This window comes from Phalangium opilio, unplaced genomic scaffold (assembly GCF_054372755.1).
Source record: "Phalangium opilio isolate 3A_F unplaced genomic scaffold, DU_Popi_V2 ptg000039l_2, whole genome shotgun sequence".
Classification (NCBI taxonomy): domain Eukaryota; kingdom Metazoa; phylum Arthropoda; class Arachnida; order Opiliones; family Phalangiidae; genus Phalangium; species Phalangium opilio.
Window position 1 is genome coordinate 3,766,190 of NW_028324163.1, and position 6,894 is coordinate 3,773,083.

At 34.6% G+C, this 6,894-nt stretch overlaps 1 long non-coding RNA gene across 1 annotated transcript; it reads left to right on the plus strand.

The window, feature by feature from the left end:
- Nucleotides 1–5,602: 5,602 nt before the first annotated feature.
- On the plus strand, nt 5,603–6,694 carry LOC149680472 (uncharacterized). The gene is made up of 4 exons (XR_016365614.1): nt 5,603–6,165; nt 6,249–6,397; nt 6,498–6,567; nt 6,640–6,694. It is a non-coding gene; the product is annotated as an uncharacterized LOC149680472 (long non-coding RNA).
- Nucleotides 6,695–6,894: the final 200 nt, after the last annotated feature.

The window sequence follows — 6,894 nt, forward strand, 5'->3', positions numbered from 1 at the left end:
CCAAGGTCACAAATAGTCAGTTCCCTTCTAAAACTTTATCGTTTAATTTATAGTCGTATACTAGGGGATTTATTTTGCGGGTATAAGTTATAATTTTCGTTTTGGTTTCATTTATAGGGATGTTATTATAATTACACCATTTTTGCAGGTTTACTAAATCTTGTTGTAGTGCCTCACAATCAGAAATCTTAACTACCGATTTCGCGCACTTATGATCGTCCGCGAATTGATAAAGTTGAGAACTCGTTATATAACTTGAAATATCTGCGATGTATATATTAAAGAATAATGGGCCCAGTGAAGATCCTTGGGGTACTTCACACAAGACTTCGTAAGATATATTGGACAAAAAATTGTTACACTTAATAAAATTTCTTCTTCCATGAAGATAGCTTACAACCCATTTTAATTCGGGACCGGACAAGCCGAATGCCGCTAATTTCTTTAGCAATATTTGATGCGATACTCTGTCAAATGCTTTAGATAGATCTAAATATGCCACATCAACTTGTCCGCGACTCTTAACTAATGGCTCGACATAATTTAGAAATGTTAAATGATTGGTATCAACAGAACGGACTGTAACAAAACTATGCTGGGTTTCTGGAAGGTTAGGAGCAAACCATTTGTATAAAGTCGAAAACTAGGGCCATGGCGCATAAAAAAGAGACCGGGCGGTAATTAGTCGCGTCTCCCTTAAAGCCTTTTTTAAAAATGGGTGAGACTAAAGAAACCTTCCAACTCTCAGGGAAGAGTCCCTGGCCTACCGAAAGGTTGAATATATGTGCAAGAGGTGCGCTTAAAACCTCTTTGCAACCTTTTATAATAAAATTAGGTATATCGTCATAACCTTTCGTGGTTTTGGGTTTTAGTTTATCTATTGCTTTTAGAACGTCTGCCTCTGATATTATAATATTTGATAGGTTTATCGCTTTTTTACTTGTTTCAATCGAGTAATTTAAGTTCGATTTGTCATCCGCTATCTTTGAAAAACATTTTGCAAATTCTTTTGTAATTTCATTTTCATTGGTAATTATGTTTCCATTCTTTTCTAAATGGATTACTTCCTTATGGGGATTAGTCTTTGTTCTTACGTAAGACCAAAATGTCTTTGGGTCATTGTAAACTGATTCACTGATTTTTTTCCCGTAATTAGTTCTGTCTCTGACTAATAGTTTTTTAACTTGAACACGGTAATGTTTGTAATTATTTGAATCTATGGGGGAGAGTTTCCTTTTGTTCTTTTGATGGTAATATCTCTTGCGTCGTAATGCAATTCGTAACTCATGGGAGAACCAAGTAGGATATTTGTTTGCTTTGTTTCTTTTGGTGACCTGTCTAAGTGGAATGCTGGAATTCATGGACTCAATTATATATGAATTCAGTAAGTTTACAGCTCTTTCGATATCCCTGGTTTCAAAAAATTTACACCAATTACTATCTCTAATTGAAGTATAGAGTTTATAATAGTCCCGTTTAGTATAGTCTCGGAGGTTATAATTTCTACCTTCTGAATTCGAGTTGGGGATAGAACAAAGAAATTATATCAATAATGGGGGATGGTATGGGTCGATTGGTACTAGTGGATAGTTCAATGAAGGTTTAACTTGACAGTGGCCACTATTATTAAAGCAAAGGTCGAGAACTTTCCCTTGGTTATTATTATAATTGTTTAGTTGTAATAAGTTACAAGAAGTAGCCATGTCTATAATTTTATCCGCCTAAGATCTGATGTCATATCTACAGAAGGAAGATGTACCTTGATTCCAGTCAACTCCGGGTAAATTGAAGTCGCCCATATAAATTATATGGCCATTGTATGCGAGTAGTTTGTGTGAAATATGCGAGCTCAATTCCTCATAGGCGTGAAATGAAGTGTCTGGGGCCAAATAAATATTACCCAATAATAGTTTTTGGTTTTGGGTGCATTGTATCTCGACCCAGACTGATTCAAAGTTCAATTCCAGGTCTGGTCGCCTTAAAAATTTTAAGTTTTTAGAAAGTGCGGTTAGAGCTCCCCCACCACGTGTAGACTTAGTTCTGTCAGATCGAAGAACAGTATAATAGTCGGGGAAAAGATCTGTAGAGTAGTGTGACGAGTCAAGCCACGTTTCTGTCAAACAAATCATATCATGGTCCTGTAAAATACAGTTCGAGAAGAATTCTGATTTTTTAGTTCTAAGACCTCGAACATAATAAATATTGTATGGAGTATTATGCTTATTAGACTTCAATATCGATTGCGTTGATATCTGCTGATTTATTCGTTTCTGCCGGGTTCACGTGGTCATGAATCTGATCGAGGTGCAATGGACCTTTGAAGGTCGACATAAAGCAACCCGCAGGAAAATTTATCGGATCGTTAAGTAATTCAAATTCGGTGTCGTCAGCGGTCACGTAAAAAGATGCATAAGTTGGGTGTTTAGATTTTATTCTGGTACAAACTACCGTCTTGAATTCGGTGCCGTCCAGAATACAATCTTTGAGGTCATTATTGCTGGTACAAGGAGGAAGGCGTGATATAAATATCGCTTTCTTGGGAATCACTTTAGCTCGAGGTGGCAAGGGTTTTAATTTATTTGACACCTTTCCCCCAATTTTAATGTTTTTTACCGTTCTTATAGATTTATTCCCCGCTTTCGTTGCGTTAGAACTTGTATTTGTTTTATCAGTTAGTTTTTGAAGTTTGTTAGTATTTGTTGATAAGCCCGAGATTACGTAACCACCCATGTTCATCGTATTTCCTAGTGGTTGTCGGTAATCACCATTAAACAAAGTAGGAAGGGAGGCTAATCCCTGCTGTGATCCGATTGTCCCAATTCCGTTTGGCCTTAGTAAAAACGTTATTTCCCGTCTTAACAACTTATTGTCGTTTTTTAAATGATCTATTTCATTTTGAAGATCGGAGATTTTGTCTACCAATAATTCAAGAGTGGAGTAAATACCATCAAGAATATTTTGCTTGCTTCTGGTTAGGCTTTCCATTTGGTGGAATTCATTAATAATAGCCAACAGATCATCTGGGGTCAAATTTACACTCTTTGAGGTCAAACTATTCGTAGAGTTAATAGTTTTGCAGGGGTCACAAATAAACCTACATTATTAAATAAATTATTAGGAAAATTCCTACGGCCGCTGTTAAAGGGACTCTAAACCGGTCGGCGGACCGTTGAATGTTTTTAAAAAAAGTCCTTCGCCCTTTCTTTTGACGTCAGCTGCTGACGTAAAACGCGTCAAAAAGGAATAATTTCTTGCTAGTAAAGTGGTTTCTCACATACGCCCAATCTCTCCTGTGATTGGTTGTTAGCCTTCCTTTCTATTCTCTCTATTGGAATAGCCTCTCCAGTCCGCACTCCAGCCGTGTTTCGTAGCAAAGTCTTAGTGAAATCATTAAAATGGAGACTGTTGCCGTGGTTAATAACCCAAAGCCAAAGGAGTGGCGCGTTGTTAAACCAAAGCCGATTATGCAAACAGCAAAGGTAATTATTTAAAAACAATGGTTTAATTTAGGCGTACAACTTTAATTTGCGCCTAGAATATGAAGATGCCCATCCCTTTCTTTGTGAAATTTTTGATGGAGTTATAGAAAAGAGTCCAAAAATATCTTTCAACAAGGCGTTGAAAGATATTTCATATATGGCAGACCAGGATAACCCCGAAAGACCATTATCATTAATGAATGATATGATGATATTGATACCTTGGACAATGTAATCATTCCATGAACATCTCCGCCTGATTGTCCGTTAGCGCCACCTGATCAAGGTGAAAGCCCTAGTTGGTGCAAATGTAGGAATTGTACCGAAATGCCTACCCCTACAGAAAGGGTATGCTGTGCGTCTTGACAAAAGTTGACTTAGAAAAATTACCCATTCAGATAACTTACTAATTACCTAAATTATTTTAGGGGACTTGGTTGTATTACATTACCTCCTGTCCGATTTGAGAAACTTCTTCTCGATCGAGAAGCCCTCCATATCCAAATGGAATTATTATGCGGCTGGGGAAATATACGGTATGAAGCTGAACTCAATACACGCTATCGCTTCGCTGCTTACGCAGCTTTTAGTTCTTGGCACAATGGTCCCTTAGGAAGAGGGAACGGGAAAGTTGTCCCATCTTGTGCCATTAATAAAATTAGAAATAGGTATCCTAGCGAGGATGGTATGTATAAAGGATTTGGACTTGCAGATAGACCTGGTGGGAGTGTAGGTAAAGGTGTGGGAGGGTTGGTAGAGGTAGGGGACGAGGGACTCCTGGTGTGTAAGTTTTGTAATTCTCCGTTACTGCCAGGTTTTTCAAAACTGTTTTATTAAAACAAAACGTTGGGAAAAAAACATTAACTGTTGGTCATTTCTTCCATTATTTCGCTACGTTCCTCTTCAATTTCATCTAAATCTTCAGAAATGAAGGCAAATCTTGTAAAGCTCCATTACTGCCATGTTTTTTAAATTTATTTTATTGAATTAAAACTTGCTAATTTCTTCCATAATTTGGCTACGCTCCGCTTCAATTTCTTTAAACTCTTAACTCTTCAGAAATGAAGGCAAATCATGCCCTAAACGGTGGTATAAATGACGTATCTATCAGAAATTTAGTTTGTGAGAAATTAATTATTTTAGGTTTGTTGTACGCTAATGTTATTTCTATGGGCGTACACAAAAGTCAATATGCCACTTTTCTCGAAAATGGCTCGGTGTATTTTTATCAAAATTTGACAAAATATACTACCAATAATGTCCTAAACGGTGGTATAAATGACGTATCTATCAGAAATTTAGTTTGTGAGAAATTATTTATTTTAGTTTTGTTATACGCTAATGTTATTTCTATGAGCGTACACAAAAGTCAAAAAGTCATTTTTCTCGAAAATGACTCGGTATATTTATATCAAAATTTGATAAAATATACTACAAATCATGCCCTAAACGGTGGTATAAATGACGTATCTATCAGAAATTTAGTTTGTGAGAAATTAAGTTTATTAGGTTTGTTGTACGCTAATGTTATTTCTATGGGCGTACACAAAAGTCAAAAAGTCATTTTTCTCGAAAATGGCTCTGTTTATATATATCAAAGTTTGATAAAATATACTACCAATCATGCCCTATACGGTGGTATAAATGATGTATCAATCAGATATTTAATTCCTGAGAAATTAATTAATTTAGATTTGTTATGCTATTTCAATGGGTGTAAAAAGAAATAATTTAACTATTTCGAATCTTCATTCTCCCTTTAATTTAATTAAATTTGTCACTTTCCCTTAAAGGCATTAGGCGTATTTCTCTTTTGTTTTCAAGTCTGGGTACGTTGAAGGTGTTTTTCACGTAATTTCAACGTGTGCTTTGGCATCTGCCACTAAGACGCAAAAGATCATCCCTGACGTGGTTGAAAAAAATGTTTAGCATCCTACAGAAGTTTTTGCGTAGTTATTTACTTTCTAATAACGTTTTGTCCCCATTTTTCACTTAAATTGTGTGGAATCCCACGATATTTTTAGTCATCCTGGTTAACTTTGGAACTCCCTTTTGGGTTAATCATTTATTGTAACTCCCTTCCAAAAAATTTCTTTTCGGCAATAAAATTGTCCCTGATATTGTCGTCATGCTTGAGTGAATAGGATTTAAACAAAATCAAGAGAATTACTATGAATAAATATAATTATGTTATTTATTCTTCTAAGAATGTCTTAAGACTCTAGGCCTAGAATGATGCTAGGCTACCTTGAAACTTTTCTCTCCCTCAATTTTAATCTAAAACACCCATAAAAAGTACGTGTATCAAAAAGAGAAATCATTTCTGACTTCGAGCTGTTTTACAAGCTAATTAGGGGAACTTGCTGTTAGAATTTTCAAGGACATCTTAACTCTATCTGATTTTCAATTAAACTGAAATAATTGATTGATTATGGCAGATAATTTAATTTCATTGCGAAATTGCGGTTATTAATACCCTTATTTTAAACCGAGACAGAAACAGACCAAGATAATAAATCATTAAATACTTCAAATAATCTTAAAAATTGATAATTATTGTACACGACTTATATATATTTATTTATTTCTTTTTAAGATATACAAAGTTCAAGTGGAACATTCCACCACATGTAGACGTTGGTTTGTTTTCAGACGTTACACTGATTTTGCAAGACTTAATAAAAAAGTACTTAGGCTTCTACTATCTATAAATATTTAAATTTCAAAGTTATAAATAATTAAAATATTTGCTTTATTTTTGAAACGTAGCTCAAAACTTTATTCCCTAATTTAAAATTCACAATACCACCAAAAAGGTGGTTTGGTGATAATTTTGACACAGCATTTCTTGAAGATCGTGTAAACGGACTTCAATCTTTTGTAAATAGTCTAATGATGAATGAAGAAGTAATGAAAAGGTATTACATATTAATAATTAAAAAAAAATGTACTCTTTCATTTTAATTATGAGCTATTTTAATGTAGTTATTAATTTTATTTTAAATTTGTTTCGTATAGTCATCCTGTAAAGGAATTTTTTTGTATGGATGACCCACCTGGTCCTGATGATGGTTTCGAAGAAAGCAGGGTAATTAACCCTTATTTCTAATTATTTTTACCAATTATATTTAATTGAACAATTAAAACTGTCTGTTAATAGGCATTATGCGGAAGTTTAGAAGAAACCATAATTGAAATGCAGCGTATACGTAGGGAAGAAGATAAAGAGGTGGAACTTCTTAAAGGAGAAGTTTCCACGCTCAAAACTCAAATGAAAATGCTTGTGAAATCACTTAGGTATGTTCAATGTTCAGTTTTTATAATTTATAATTTTATTTATAATTCTTTTTCTTCCGATGTTTTAGAATGGAATGTACAATTACGTCGTCCGTTTTGAGTCGACTTCAGAAAGCTC